At 36.8% G+C, this 16,503-nt stretch overlaps 1 protein-coding gene across 5 annotated transcripts in view; it reads left to right on the top strand.

The window, feature by feature from the left end:
* Positions 1-16,503, top strand: part of LOC124163718 (calcitonin gene-related peptide type 1 receptor-like) — a 510,985-nt gene that overhangs the window by 231,150 nt on the left and 263,332 nt on the right. The window lies entirely within an intron of this gene.

Here is a 16,503-nt window from a genome sequence, read left to right as displayed (position 1 = left end):
AAATTAGAGTTGGGAACCGTTGTGCAGAAGTGAGGAAGGAAGGCCGTAGCATTTTACATTGGGATGAGGCTTGAGTTTAGCGATGGCCTTATAGAGGTGTTTTTCACCTCATTCTGCATTTTGGACCTTATAAACTAGAAGATAGTCGTGTAAACAGGGAGGCATGTAGCTAGGAATCTTAGTTTTGGTGCTTTTTGAATTTTTATCAGGTTTCCCAATATTATTTTGATCGCATTTGTGAGACAATTATTTAGCATTGCGCCAATAAATAAATGTAACCATTACTTCAATTCATATCCATTACAAATATTATATTATATTTATAATTTTGTATCATATCATTTAACATGTAGCGTTTGCATTGAAATGATTCATTAGTCAGTGGGATATGCTAAAGAATAATTATATATCAAGTCACTAGTAAGTATATTCTTTCATCTAAAAAAAATATCAGTACCTACCCATTTTCTTCTTTACGGTCTATTCGTAATATCCAAATTGCTACCGTAAGTAACCACCCAAAATATCTTTGATTTTAAAGATACTACTCTAAATATTTTCATATTTTTGTTTTGATGATGTAAAGTAACAATAAGCTGGTTTTGGCAGAGGTTATAAAATTATTTAATAATTTTCAGACTAGAGATAAGTACATATTTTTATTTATAGCGATTAAGATTCATCCATCATGGTCCTAAAATCTCTCGCAGGATTGCTTGAGGCTGACTATAATGCTTTGGAGGATCATAGACATTCATCTGTTTGCGCATTCCTTAAGCGCGCTCGCGTTAATCAATCATTCATGGATTTCTGTATTGAATCGCTGAATCACTCTTGGTAACCCGTATTCGGGGAAACAAAAACATACCGTAGACCGTTCTCCCGCGCTACCGCAGCCCGGATCGCGTTACAGATGGGTGTATGCGTCCCGGGTTGCAACGGTTGACCTAGATTTTTATGGCGAGAGGTCTTTAATCATATCTCCATGATGTTCAAGCCCGCACGCATTTCATATATATCGCATCTGAGTCTTTTTCTCCACCTTGTCGTAGTCTCCGTCGTCCGTTACCACCACTATCATGAATGTATAAGTAAATATTAATAAAGGAGGATCTCTGTTTGTTTGTCCGCTCTGCGTTTCCATAAGTCTACAAGGATTGCTACCAAAGTTAGTAAATAGGTGCATCTCATGCTTCCAAACCTTGTAAATTTACTTTTGGTTGCATCCAACGCGTCCTTTACGCTGTTTTCTCATTACCGTTGTTACGTCACGTCATGGAACTTCTGCGGTTTGGCATCCTGCAGGATAGGCATACCCCTCGACACTCTCGTAGAGAAAACGTTAAAATCATTCTACGTGAACATGAATTCTAAGTTCCAAGTTTCCCACTTCTCTGAGTACTATCCTTCCCGAGCAACGTCGGGTGGCCGGCTAGTAAGAGAATAAATTTTTACGAGAAGCCATTTCGAGATATTTTGACGAAAGGATAGCTTTGCGAATTCATTTTAAAGAAGTTCCAAAATTGAATTTTAAATGAATTATTCATTGATTTTTTAAATAGTTAGATTAATTTATAGACTTTGATGTATGCTAGGCGTAATTTCGATACAGAATTTCCTTTTTATGTGTATACGACTGGTGTTCTAACACCCCCGCCACACGACTATTAAGGCGGCTTGCGAGATAGTATGTGCATAATTAGAAATCGAATGTTAAAATACCGAAGCAAAGTATCAAAGCGGTGGGATTGCTCGGTAGGATTGTATCGGAAATAGCTTTTGGTTACAAAAAAATCCTGCTGTACGAAACAAAGTGTAGTAGTTCGGATTATAAAAGTATTTTGCATTGAAGTTCAATTCGCTTGGCCGCACGCAGTTTGCACTAGGACCAGGAGCACGGAAAAATGGAAAACCCAGCATCGAGGTATTTGTCCATCCAGATAAAAATTTAAATCACTTGCCGATGTTTGAGATAGTTCATTTTGTTCCGAGTTCTAATTGATATTTTTTTAATTTAAAAAAATGTTTTCAAAGAGCCTATTACACGAAAAATCTCATTATTTTACCCCTTCATATTTGTACTATTAGTACAGTACAAATACGAAGGGGTAAAATAATAAGATATTTCGTGTAACAGGCTGTTTCAAAAAATCATGGAACTTGGTATTATTTTTAAGTTTCAAGCTGGAAGTTTAGAAACCAGGGTGTCTTAATAAGATATAGGCATAGCATCAACTTCTATCGTTCGTTCCAGTAGAGGTTGAGCGGGAGAGGATATTATTTGGAAAATATGATGTAAGCATTTTTATAAGTACATCTATTATATATGTAAATAAATTTACTATTTTTCAAGAATAGATACTTAGAAATGTTCTTTGTACTGATGAGAATAAAAATGAACGGTTCGTCAAAATGAGCGGTTGAACCCAACTTTAATTTCATTAAATTTATTTAATTTTTTCAAAACTGTTCCTCAAAACTTTCCTGAGGACTTCGCCGAAAGTTTTCTTTTCAAGGTTGCGACTCCTACATGTTTCTTAAACTGCTACTTACTCATGTATAGAATACATTGCTGAAGGGATGGCCAAAGAAAGTATGCACATTACGCAACATTTAAAAAAATCAAATACCATTCAAGAAGGACTTATAATCAATGTTCATAAGTCCTCAAATATTGCGCGAAGTTCAGCATTCATTGGAATACTTCAAGAAAGGATTTAACATAGATGAATCACACAAGAACTGTTTTTGATTATATGGTATTTAGTCATACTTTTGGAAGGTTTTAATGACGATGAATGGAGTGTAACGTGCATCAAATCTATGTATAAATTTTTTCCGCTTTTCTTATAAAGATAACGAATCAGCGGATTGAATATTTGTTACAGGATAACGATTTGTCAGAGGAGAGTTCTAATATGTTGCTTTGCTTCGAATGGCATTTCATTTATTTTGACTACTGAATGAAAAAAGAACGATAAAGCTTATAATCGGTAAAATGAGCAAATAGTGAACAAATGAATATGCATTGGGAAATGTGAATATTTTTTAGATAACCTGCAATAGAAGTTTAATTTTTACCTCAATATTTACGTTCGTGTTCATTTCAGCATAAATAAATAATGCCTTAATCCCTGTGTACTTGAAGTTGATGTGACAGATTTTACGGTAAACGCGGAATTCGCAGTAAAATAATATCTGGCCTCAGGCGGAACTCGTGCGAAAAAAAATTTACTTGGTGTCAAAAAGAATTTTTATGTTGATTGGGCATGTACCTTTACATTATAAATTTTTTTTAAACTTTCTACGAGCAGCATTTTCCTCTTGTGTTGAAATGATGTATTTGCGTTCATTACTTTCGGTGAAATAGTAAATGTATCAATTCGTGAAAACTTATTGCTACCGATTTGAATGCTTGAGTACCAGCGTTTTCACATTTAATTTTCGTAGTTCATCGCTCCCATTTTTCTTTGTTTAACTCTTCCACTGTATCACTTTTAATTAGACTTGATGATTTTCTACTTCCTATAATCATGCATTTGCAGCGCTGTAGGCAATTAGAATAGATTCATTCTGGAAACTAGTAGGAAAGCAATTAAATCGTTACAAAACTTATTAACAATTCTTAAATAATGTACACATTAATTTTGCGGAATCTTTATTTAAAGATCGCAAGATTAAATAACAAATCCTCTCATCGGATTCGATGTAACCCTAAAATCATGCTCAGAGAGTGCTTAGAATATACGGAGTTTTTCGGAATTATCAGGGTATTGGCCAGTTCCTCACTCACGATTGCTTGGTTGAATAAGTAAAGGAAGAGGTTATTATGAATTTTTTTGTTCTTGGAAAGCTATGGTGTGATGAAAACTGGATTTATAGAAAACCATGGAACCTTATCAGCTTATAATAGTTTTGAAAATATTTTTTTTTAATTACTGTGCGTAAGGAAAATTGTCCTTTTTGTTGCTGTCTGCAGTACCTAACTGCTATAATTTTGGATATTGATCTATTATAATAGCACAAATGGTAATTTATGCACTTTAATTCAAACCTCAACTACCTATTATTATTTCCACATATTATGTCGTATTTAAGGTAACATCGTTAGTATCAATCTCGTAATAAATAAGGCCATAATGCAGGTGGGTATCCAAAAGTAGTAGGGCTGATTTAAAAAAAATAATGTATTGAAAATTTTGATACATCGACTCAATACTCTGCAAAATACTTGGCCAGCCACAAACTTCTGGTAGCGACTCTTCCAGGTCGTGAAGGCCTTCCCGAAGTCGTCCTCCGGGATGCTGTTCAGTGCCCTCGTCATCGCCGCTTGGACCGCTTCCACCGTGTCGAAACGATGCCCCTTGAGCTGCCTCTTGATCCTAGGGAACCAGAAGAAGTTTAGTGGTGCCACATCAGGGCTGTTGTGGGGTGAGGCAACGTGGAAACGCCGAATTTTACCAGGAGATCCGTCACAATTCACGCGCCGTGGCACGGTGCATTGTGGTGGAGCTTCCGATTCCCCACCAGGTCTGGTCGCACGCGTGTGATCCGATTTCGCACGCGTGTGAGCACTTCCGCGTAAAATCTTGGATTTACAGTATGTCTAGGTGGTACAAACTCCTTATAGACAATTCCACGACGGTCGATAAACGCAATCAACATCGATTTCACTTTCGATTTCGAGGTTGACGGACGCCCGGCGCATTGGTCGTCCTCGACGAGCTCCCTGCCCTCATGAAACAACTTGTGCCACTCAAATATCGAGGAACGACTCATGGTATCCTCCTTGAAGGCCTGGGTAAGCATTTTCTTGTATTCGGTAGCTGATTTTCCAAGTTTTTAGCAAAACTTGATGGCGTACCACTGCTCTAAATTTTGCTCGATCGCAGCTAACGGCGAGGCGTCAAAACAGGAGGTCACTAAAACAGTAGTCCACACTTGAATAATGGACGCAGGTGACTGCCGTACGTCAAAATCTGTTCCCAAGACTCCCCCCCACAACATCCGGTCTTGCAGACCCCCCTCAATCTTTTCGCCCGCGCAGAAAAAAAGTCCTACTACTTCTGGATACGACCCTGTATGCTGAAGCCATGGTCGGTAGTTGAGTTTTGAATTTATGTGTGGAAATTATGTTTATATCGTGATTACTATATCAAACTTCCACCAAGTGAAGGCTGAAACGATATTATACATTTAGGTATTGATTTTCGCTCATCCTCTATCATCATCCGTGAGTTTGGTAACGAACTCTTTTCTCCCCATTTCAAAACTCCTCTCCCTTTCCGATCCTTCCTTTCTCCTATTCAGTTTGTTTGATACTCTATCAGCACGAATCTTAGTCAGCATCTGATAGCCATGTTTGCCTAACGTTAACACAGGTGGGAAAATCTTGTGTTGAGAATTGCATATCTCATTATTATGAGTGTCAATATTATATATATGTCATTATCGTGTAACTTGAATAGAGAGTTAGTCTGCGTATGGTGCACAAAATTAAGAGGGAGAAAGGGTCTTGGAATATTTTTATATTGAAATAAATGTGATTCTCACTCCCGTTCTTACGGCAAATCTAAAATATATCAAAATCAATTGGTTGAAATTAATTGGTTAGCTTATAAATGAAAGATCAATTTTCCTACATTAGTCACCATCAAAGGCCGATTGAAGCCTTTGAAAAGTATCTACTTTCTATCGCAAATATATGATGAACGGCTATAGTGTCATGTTGATTTTATGATGGCGTTGCAAATATTATATATGGTATGTGAAGATGAGGTATAACACTAGTAATCTTTTATTTTTACGTATATTAAAAGAATACTGGTACTAGTACGTGATAAGGGACGTGGAATTTAATATTGTGATGATGGATAGGTTTCGGAGGCATGACTGGAGCACGTTCTATCATTTTGCTTGTGTTTCACGGTATAGATGAGAATAGAGAGGAAGGGTTGAACTAGATTGATGATGAATGTGTGAATAGTACGTGAGGAAAAGGTTTTCATAAAGATTAATGATTATAAGCCATGGGGTGAATTAGTGCCATAAAGTTTGACCGTGGTTTCCAATTTTTTCCCGTTTGTCCTAGAGAGCATCGAGGTCAATATTTCATTAGATGACGTTGCTGATTAGGTATCTCAACTGGAAATTTTATCAATTTTAATGACCGAGGATGACTTTTCTGGGTAGATTTTCTTTACGTTAACAGGAAAGTATAATTTCAAAATTTTTTTTGCTGGAAAGTAACAAAGTGTCTTTGCTCTGAGGTTACCAGGTACGATATCCAATTCATTAAATTTTCATGAAAATTTAATTTTCCAAGTTTTCATGCTTATTTAAAAAATAATGCAGCGATTATACCTTGGTTATATTTTTCAGTGAAGCCGTTTGTCGAAATAATCTGTCTTCAATATTAATGATTGTAAATGTTTCAAAATTTTTGTGTAATATCAAATTTAATGCATTGAGTGTATATTTGAAAACGTGGGATGAATACGAGGTGAGCTTATGTACATTTTGTCATATTTTTCGAGTAAGGCCAATTGTCGAAATAATCTATCTTCAATGTTTGTCATTGTAAATTTTTAAAATTTTTGGTGTAATATCAAATTTAATGCATTGAGTACATATTTGAAAACGTGGGATGAATACCAGGTGAGCTTATGTATATTTTGCCAGCTTTTAGCTCTCTCAGTGTCATCGAGCGTCCTCATTTGCAAAAAATGGCATCATACTCAATGCCCTCCACCTGCGAGAAAGTTAAGGAATGTGTGTTATATACATTTTATCTCCTGATGCATCGTGCAGCTTTTTTCCGCGACTATTTTCGTCGTTACAATGGAGCAAAGAATAGCCTCGATTCAGCGCAGGAATCCAGCGTGTCCCGATAAGAAAGCAAGGCTCTTTCTTTCCCTAGCGTTCTCCCTCTCGATCACTTGAGACAGAAGGAGATAAAAAAAAAACAAACGTCCATTCCTCTAATGGAACTCAGGCATGCAAGTCCAACTCAGGTAGTTTCCCGACCGGCCTGACAAATCCACGTGCTTCCTCCGATATAAGAGATAGTGATGGAGCGAACTTCGTTTCATTTTGGGGTCCAATCTCAGCCCCTTCCCTTTTTTTAAGTAGAATTTATTAGCTCTTGAGGCATCCAGCCAGTGGGAAAAGATAAAGCCAGTGCAGTGAAGGGGTTAACTAACTTTATTATCGATAAAATTGTTTCCCGAACTATAATTTGATCCCGAAGTCGCGGCTATTTAGGGGTTTGGAAGTTCCCTCCGTGGTGATTACAGCAACAAATTGGGAGCGTTACCGTGGCCTTTTCGTGGGCAAAGCTATCACCATTCTTTCCGTTTCGAGGCACCGCGAATTTTTCTCTCGATCTACCTTTTGCGCTAATTGATGCATTTAACTATCACTATTTCAAGCCTCTTCTTCAGAATTTATCAGAGGATGAGACTGTCGGGAACAATCTTATGCGAAGAGATTTCTATTAGGTGATATGTCCGTTGGCTACGATTCTTCTTTTCCTGTTATTCCTATTTTATTACTTGATCTTTATTTTTCACTTCGCTGATCTCAAAGTTATTTAGTATATATATGTTTGTTTCGCATTTGATAGACCCACAATCATTATAAGTCGCTAGGAAATCCTTGGCGCTGGAGTGAATTTAGAAGGTATGAAGTTTACGCCCCGTAGATTCGGTCAGAGGTGAGCATTAACCTAACCTGTCAAAAGCAACCTTCTGGTTGAAAAACCGTGAGGGAGTGTGTGACGGCGAATCTAGCAGTCTAGGCAGCCAGATTAAAATACATGAAGGTAATCACGCATATGTCCCATGGAGATAGGAAGAGTACCAAGAACTTAGATAATTTCGGTTTCGTCAACTTCAAAAGCTAAGGTCAAAATTAGGAATTATAATTTTTACTCTAGTAGGACAGGAGTTTCGCACCTTCTAGAAGTATGAGTTTGGGTTATTTATTGACCCGAAATATTTTTACTCCTGCCGGCTTTTTAGTTTGAAAGGAGCTAGTTTCAACGCCAGCTAAATCATCAGCTGATTTTTATTGCACCCTTTTTCTTAACTTGTTTCGTCTGTTCAGTTTTATCGATGTAATCTTCTTTATCATGGATAGATTTTTAACCAAATCCTATCATCGGATTGACTTGAACTTTAATAAGCCTAATGGCTTTTGATGGAAATGAAATATTTAGCAATCAGTCATTTGAAATTTTGTTGTATTGTACTGTAATCAATAAATTGAATGTCCTAATTTAAAATATTTTTAAATTTTCTTAATGTGCGGTTACACATTTTTTGGCGGAATTTTCTTTACCAGCTATGTTACAATCAACCACATGATTCACCAATAAAACTAGAAAATAAAAATAATATAAAAAAAGATTGAAAACAGTATAAAATGCAGTAATAAGAAAAAACATTAGGTTTTCATCACTCGTAGAGAAGCGTGGGTGCTGATTAGGTTAAAATATTGCGTACCAATCCTTAATCACCCATCAGGACCTTCTTCACCAATTTCCAGAAAACTTTATCCGCGTCCATGAAATATATCCTCCGTGTCATGAGAAGATATTTTGTTACTTTTTAGATTATTTTCTATTGTTTTTGGAAAAAGCGTGTTTTAAAAAAACCCTCTTTTATTTAAAACTTTAAAATCCTCTAAAGTATTGATGTTTGGAGATCAAATAAGGCCAATCCATACATTGCTTAAAAGCATTCTTGCCAGAAGTGGAATTTAAGACCTTTTCTGTATTGGAGCTTCTGAGGTATACAAATTAAACCTTGCCTATCTGAAAATATTTTAAGATGCACTTTTCCTTGATTATTTTGTGGTATACTTCTGGTATTTGGAAATATTATCATCCAAATGGTCGGAAATGCCGGTTAATTCCCGAAGTTGGAAAGGAATGAGCTGATGATGAGAAGGTGGTAGAAAACTTTATGATATGTTTACGTTCTGTCCCGTGATATAAGAAAAGCTATCAAGGGATCCTGCCATTAGATACTAGGTGGATGCTCCAAGACAGCCGTCCTTCCACTTTTGCACTCTTTAGAACTTAATCAGTCTCTTTCCACCACCTGAGTCGTATTGAATGCTCCGCTGCGTCATCAGATGAAAGAAAACGAGGCCTCTCCTTTAATGAATACGGTTGGACCTTCAGCTGGTGGGACAAAAAATATTCAGTGAGTAGTTTAGCACCCTAGGGGATAGAGTAAATGAGATGTGCCAGTTGTGATTTATATTGGATACAGACTACAATGCACGAAGGATGTTATTGGGGCGTTGGAAATTTCATGAGAATCTGGCAGTGTAGCGCACGGAACGTCATCACAAATTTTCCAGTACCCTTGGTCAAAAGGTAGATTTTTAAGACGCCAAAGTGAAGAATTATAAACCGAAGGATTGTTTTAATAAAATAGTTTAGGAAATATAAAATAATAAGCTTTTCGGTGAATCCTCTTATGTAAACAGCTTGCTAGTCCGTGGCTATTTCTTACATAAAATGTATTCGCAGTTTGTTGATAAGTTATTTATTTGGCGTGAATTTTTACCAGTAGGGTAATTATCTTTTTGACTCGGAATAAGGTCATAGTCCATTTTAGGTTAACTTAAGAAATGAGTGGCAGGAGCATTGTTATTCTCGAAATCAAAATTAGAAAATTGGAATTTTATGATTTCAGTGAAATTAATGAGTAAACCAATACATCAACACAGATACAGATACATTTTGTATTTATTCTGTGAATGTCGTCATCAGTCGTGGTGGATGATAAGATCATTGAGGTTTACATTGTAAGTGAGTCTCTAATAAGACGGCCTTGTACATTGATTGCCTGTATATAGATCTCTCCTTTACCGCTATCGGAATCTCAGTAAATACCTCTTTATGTCTGCAGGATCTTGCAGCTAAACCCCTTTGATGATGGCGATGCTTGATTTGGTATTTACGTCAATTAAGGTCGATGAGGTATATTAAATTATAATGGAACAAAATTCTTCCTATTCCTGTGATGATTATCCTTAGATGATGACATGATTCTGAGAAATAATAGTTTATTTAATGGTTTAGGTGTATGAAAAATTTCTAAATATAACCAAATATTTACAAGAAAAAAGCATCTTCGTGGTTTTTTGTCTTCAGAACCTTCTTTTCGTCCGAAATTTAGCACTTATTCTAAGTTATGTTGCTTTATGCACTGCACAGCTGCGCAATACTTTCTTTGTGCTAGTGTAGTCATTTTATTTCGGAATTATTCTATAGTTGCTGCTATTTTCTAACCTGGAAATATTTCATAGCTATTGGAACGATAAAAATAGATCGTAAATCTAGGAGCGTAGTGGCCCAGCGCACAGTGGTCTGAAATCGATAAAAGCTGGACAAAAGTCCAAAATGACGTTTTTTGAGATAGAGACTTCAAACTTGGCTTAAATACGTATAAATGATTACCAACTATAGATTTATGTGCCATTTTACATCAATACGATCCGTTACTGAGATACAGTGGCCCAAACATGACCAACTTTTTAAAAACACGCGCGGTCTCGTTTTTCTTCAGAAACCTTTGAATTTAAGCAGGTGGTGTTGCATTGGCATGATTTTTATGGAATAAAAAACGCAATATTCCTATGAATTGATGTTTTGCCTATACTTTCCATGAATTTTGAAGATTTTGGTTCTCATGTGACTGGTTTTACAACGCAAAATGGCGGACCCGTTTTTCACGTGAAATTTGACATACAGTAGACATTATCTTTCGTTTACGAAATATATAACTCAGGAAATTCATATCACGGTGTAAAGTAGAGATTTCTTAAGAATACTAAGCAGAAATCTTGGAAAAAAGTCTGCGACGAAGGTAATGAGAGCGATTTTTCGATCGCGAGTCAAGGCTGAGCTACACGCCGCGGGACCCTGAGGCTCGGTAACCGAGGTCGATGTTTCAAGTTTTTTGAAACTTTATTCTTGAAAATCGTCATTTTAAGCACAGAACCTAGTCATTAATGACCTAAAACACTATATTGATGACATTAGCAAGGATTTTGGATCGACCGAATTGACCATTTAACGCGTTACTCGAGTGGAAATGCTTGGGATTGGATATTTGTCGGAACCATTCCACGTATAAGAAACATGCTTCGGGTATTGAATTTGGGTTAAAAGATTGAGTTGGCATGCTAAAGAGAGAGAAAAACAAAATGTTTTCCCGAAATGCAACTACCGTTACCCTTTTCCATTTCCAACCTCGCCGTGGTGGGTCGCGCGTTTTATGACGACGCAGGTATTTAACAGATTCTTCCTCAAGGGTTTTTCCCTTTTTTCTACAAAAATACGTTTCAACTTGCAGTATCAGTGCGAAGGAGTGCCGTGTTAGTTCTCCTAATGTCGTGTCGTTCAGTAGTGTGATAGTCAAGTTCGTTTTGCCTATTGATATGTTTCGGCATTTGCTGAATATCTATCTTTTCACGGAGTTTGACGGCGCAGTGATTTTCCATCCTGAATTTTGTAAGGTGAGTTTTTTATTCCTTCCATTTCAAAGATGAGTTTGTTTTAGTACATTTTCAATGAATCTTTTAATTACTTATGAATTCTTACTATGTTTGCCTCTCAGTAACCATGACAATTATGATGCGTGTTCTCTAACATATATTTCTAATTTTCAATTCACCTCGCAGGGTTTCGAGTGCTTTTTGACGTACTAATGGATTCTAACTATGTTACTCGTTTTGAGTTTCATAAAGAATTATTAGAAACGAAGGGAATGACATCAGGATAAAAAATACACTTGTTGGATTTTTTGTAGCGGAGATTAAATGTTGAGAGCTACGAGTCTGCTCTTGAAGGTGTCCGTGAATTACTTAAGTTGAGATTCTGGTCTTATTACGAAAAAATGTGGAGACAATATTGCTGGAACAGTAAAAAATTTTATTGCTACATATTCGGATCAACAGCTATGGAGATGAATGATTTGAAGGCAATATAGAACCGACTTGTAGGTGTGACAAAATATTCTTTTGGATTATCAACCTCACATTGCTACATCCGATTTTTGTAATGTGTGCTACACATATAGTACAGGATAATTAAAAAAATTGTTGGTAAGAAAGAATACAACAAAGCTGGAATCCAGTTAAATGATGAAAATGCCTTCTAATTACGGCCAACATTCTTTACATGCCCGAGGATATCTGAAAACACTCCTTATAGAGAGAAAAGTTAGATTTCAGAATGCTTTTAGAGGAAGGATGAGGGTTTATTGTTGATATTCCACTGTCTGTATCAGAGAACACGAATGACGGCAACACCGCAAGGCGATTCTTCGATTCCCCAGCATTGGCCGCTTATTTGAAGGGATATTGAGTAAATGTAGACTGCAATAGGATATGTACACCATGCACTGTAAAGCAAATGTAACATTCACGCATGTTTGCATATGAAATGGTTAAATACTTCATCTAAATTATATGTTTTCTTAGGAAAGTGTAATGTACCATCAGAAGAAAATTAATTCTTCATAATTACAGGTATCAATGTTGACCTAATCAAACATTTTTCCATCATTCTGAGGGCAATATCAAGTGGCATAACTCTAAATTATACAGCTTTCTCGGACTACTGCCAGAGAACTGCGGAGTTATTCACTAAGATGTATCCCTGGTATTATATATACTTACGAGTAAGTACCTATATATACTTACTCTATGGTATTACATAACAACCACGGTACATAAGGTGTTTCCGCATAGAAGTAATTTTACAAAAGAGTTGACTCTTCCTACGGGACAATTATCTGAAGAGGCATTAGAAGCCCAGAATAAGGACATGCGTAAATTCTGCCCGAGATTCAACAGAAAGCACTCCAGAGAGGCCACGAATGAAGACCTTTTCAAACGACTGTTATTAACGTCTGATTCACTTCTTTACACCATCCGTTGAAACGTATTTTTGTAGAAAAAAGGGAAAAACCCTTGAGGAAGAATCTGTTAAATACCTGCGTCGTCATAAAACGCGCGACCCACCACGGCGAGGTTGGAAATGGAAAAGGGTAACGGTAGTTGCATTTCGGGAAAACATTTTGTTTTTCTCTCTCTTTAGCATGCCAACTCAATCTTTTAACCCAAATTCAATACCCGAAGCATGTTTCTTATACGTGGAATGGTTCCGACAAATATCCAATCCCAAGCATTTCCACTCGAGTAACGCGTTAAATGGTCAATTCGGTCGATCCAAAATCCTTGCTAATGTCATCAATATAGTGTTTTAGGTCATTAATGACTAGGTTCTGTGCTTAAAATGACGATTTTCAAGAATAAAGTTTCAAAAAACTTGAAACATCGACCTCGGTTACCGAGCCTCAGGGTCCCGCGGCGTGTAGCTCAGCCTTGACTCGCGATCGAAAAATCGCTCTCATTACCTTCGTCGCAGACTTTTTTCCAAGATTTCTGCTTAGTATTCTTAAGAAATCTCTACTTTACACCGTGATATGAATTTCCTGAGTTATATATTTCGTAAACGAAAGATAATGTCTACTGTATGTCAAATTTCACGTGAAAAACGGGTCCGCCATTTTGCGTTGTAAAACCAGTCACATGAGAACCAAAATCTTCAAAATTCATGGAAAGTATAGGCAAAACATCAATTCATAGGAATATTGCGTTTTTTATTCCATAAAAATCATGCCAATGCAACACCACCTGCTTAAATTCAAAGGTTTCTGAAGAAAAACGAGACCGCGCGTGTTTTTAAAAAGTTGGTCATGTTTGGGCCACTGTATCTCAGTAACGGATCGTATTGATGTAAAATGGCACATAAATCTATAGTTGGTAATCATTTATACGTATTTAAGCCAAGTTTGAAGTCTCTATCTCAAAAAACGTCATTTTGGACTTTTGTCCAGCTTTTTTCGATTTCAGACCACTGTGCAGCGTATAGATTGTTTCGCAATAGATGGAAGAGTGCCCGGTTCAATTTCCGAGTAAAAACTTCGATTACTTGCACGCAAAAAAATACTTAAACAAGGCGGCCCGGAGAAAGGGATTGCTCCTAACGTGAAAGTAGTTTATACCCTTAGTTTTTCCCAAACCCGTAAAAGAAAGGAAAAAAGAAAAGGAGACTTCGCTGATTTCCACTAATTTATTTTGTCCGTACAACATGTTTCCAACCATAGAGATCATTATCAAGTCTCAATCACTTGATAATGAACTCTATGGTTCGAAACATGTCGTACGGACGAAATAAATTGGTGGAAATCAACGAAGTCTCCTTTTCATTTTCTAGTATTAACTTCCACATAGTTGAGCCTAATACAATTGAATGACTTTCCCAAACCCATTCAAATCAACCTTCTAGATGGCTCATTGAAGGAATTAAAAGAGATAGGATATGAATCTAAGTAAGTGAAGTGGATAGTAATTGTTTGTATTTATGATCTTCATATAAGTCAACAATCCGAAGGTAGGTTTGACTGAAGGCCAATTCGGATGTATGAAAAGCATGAGTACATTCTAAACAATGTTAGCTCTTAAGGTGCTCATAGAGAAGATAATGGAGAAGAACAAACCGACTTTCAAAGCATTTTTCGACTTGGAGAAGGCCTTTGATAACGTGGAATGGAATACATTGCTTAGAATTCTGAACAAAAATGTGAGTGATCCACAATATCGCAGGATTGCCCACAGTATTTAATTCGTCAACATACATTTGGTTTAAAATATGATTTACTTAGAATTTTTTCAATTCTTACCGCCTTGTGGCGTGATGAAAAAATACCTATGAGTTACTGAAGTCATTAATGGTGGTCGTGCCGTTCCGTACGGGTGTTCTAAGATGGCCTTGTCCTTCAATTCACTGGAAATTGATCAGTACTTATCCGCCGCCGAAATCTTAGTAAATCAGCCCTTGCGTCTTCGTCCTTCCTTTGCGAAGACAGTCGGACTTGCTGGGTGAGATGAAAAAATCTCATTTCAGTAGGTAGGTATCCTTTGGCTTCAGCAAGGCTAACGTGGAAGCACTGTGAGGTAAGAGCAGAAGCTGCTCCCTTTTTTTCTGCCTTCTTCGCTTGACTATTATTCGAGCTTTACCCATTTCTCTCTTTTCAAAAGGGCAAATAGGAGCCTGGAAGACTTCGAAAAAAAATCTCCAGATTTCTTTTTAAAGAAGATCACCTGAGATTTCTTTCCGGAAAGGCTTAGACACCTTTGTTCGTCATTTTGTCTCCTATCTCTTTTAGTCTAGCCGTATTCTACCTTGAAGGTCATCCCCTAATCCGAACATTTTTTTTCTTTATGTGAACACCAACGCGAAGGGCGGAGTCTTGAGTTATTACTTGGAGTCACAAAGGAAATTGTCTACTGAAATACCTGTGAAAATGAGCATCTTGTCTTTCAAATACTTTAAGAGTTTGTTGACGGGATAAACAGCAGTTACTGTCAAGTTGAAAGTTTTTTACATGCACAACAAACATTATTTTGAAAATTTACATTACCTGGCCTCAAATACTTGCCGAGTTCTTAAGTAATCATTCATGGGTAATAAGTGAAAATGATACTGTGTAGTAAATGAAGTTTTCCTCTTAATATAAAGAAACTAACAATTTTGGGGTTTAAGTTCAGACTTCTCTTAGAATTACTTGTTGAAATAAAAAGACAATTTTGCTTTTACAGCGCTCAAAATTGTGTATTTGAAATTCCATAAAGTACAACACAAAAAATGGTGGAACACACCCTAACCCAACCGCTCTCATTGTCGCATTCTGCTCGCATTGTTTCATCGATGGAATCTTGTTATTAATTTTTTTAAACAGCTTTTTTTTACTTACATATCATACTCATCTGCACTCATTTATAATAAACTTAGTCCACACCAATACTTTATTCTCCGAGTTTTGATAAGCGTTTTTTTAATGTTTACTTCATTCAATACTGTTTTTGGAAAAGCGTCCTTTTTAAATTTTAAAAAATATTATTTTTAACATGATGCGTTCCGAAATACCTTGCAAGTCCATATGTTCGCTAACCAAGTGCCCGAATAGAATAATTATACCGGAACCGAAATTTTCATTCGTAGGAGCAATGTGAACTCTGCATAGGTGTATCTTATTGTTGGATAATGTGATTTTGTCGTATAAATGCGCTTAATTATTAAGAGGAGTTCGCGCAGCTAATACTCAATCATCCATTAGCTGCCTTCCTGTTTTAGGCCCCGTCAAACGCGGAACTATGGCAACCGTGGCTTCTTTCCATTAGCTAAATTGCTTCACTGCCTAAATTCCATGAATTAATGAGTGGATTATACGTGTGAATTCACCCATCAGTATAATCTTCGCTCGCTGGCTCCGCGTTATGTGGTCTTAATAATTGACCATGCCGTAATCACGCTTTGTTCTATAATGGTGAGAGTTAAATCTGGCGATGCTTCTCGTCCAATACATTTAGTGCGTGCGTTGAGGACCGTAACGGTGAGTAGATAGACTCAATATT

This window comes from Ischnura elegans, chromosome 8 (genome assembly GCF_921293095.1).
Source record: "Ischnura elegans chromosome 8, ioIscEleg1.1, whole genome shotgun sequence".
Taxonomy (NCBI): Eukaryota; Metazoa; Arthropoda; class Insecta; order Odonata; family Coenagrionidae; genus Ischnura; species Ischnura elegans.
Note: the sequence above shows the minus strand (reverse complement) of the source record. Positions and strands in the feature narration are given on the sequence as shown.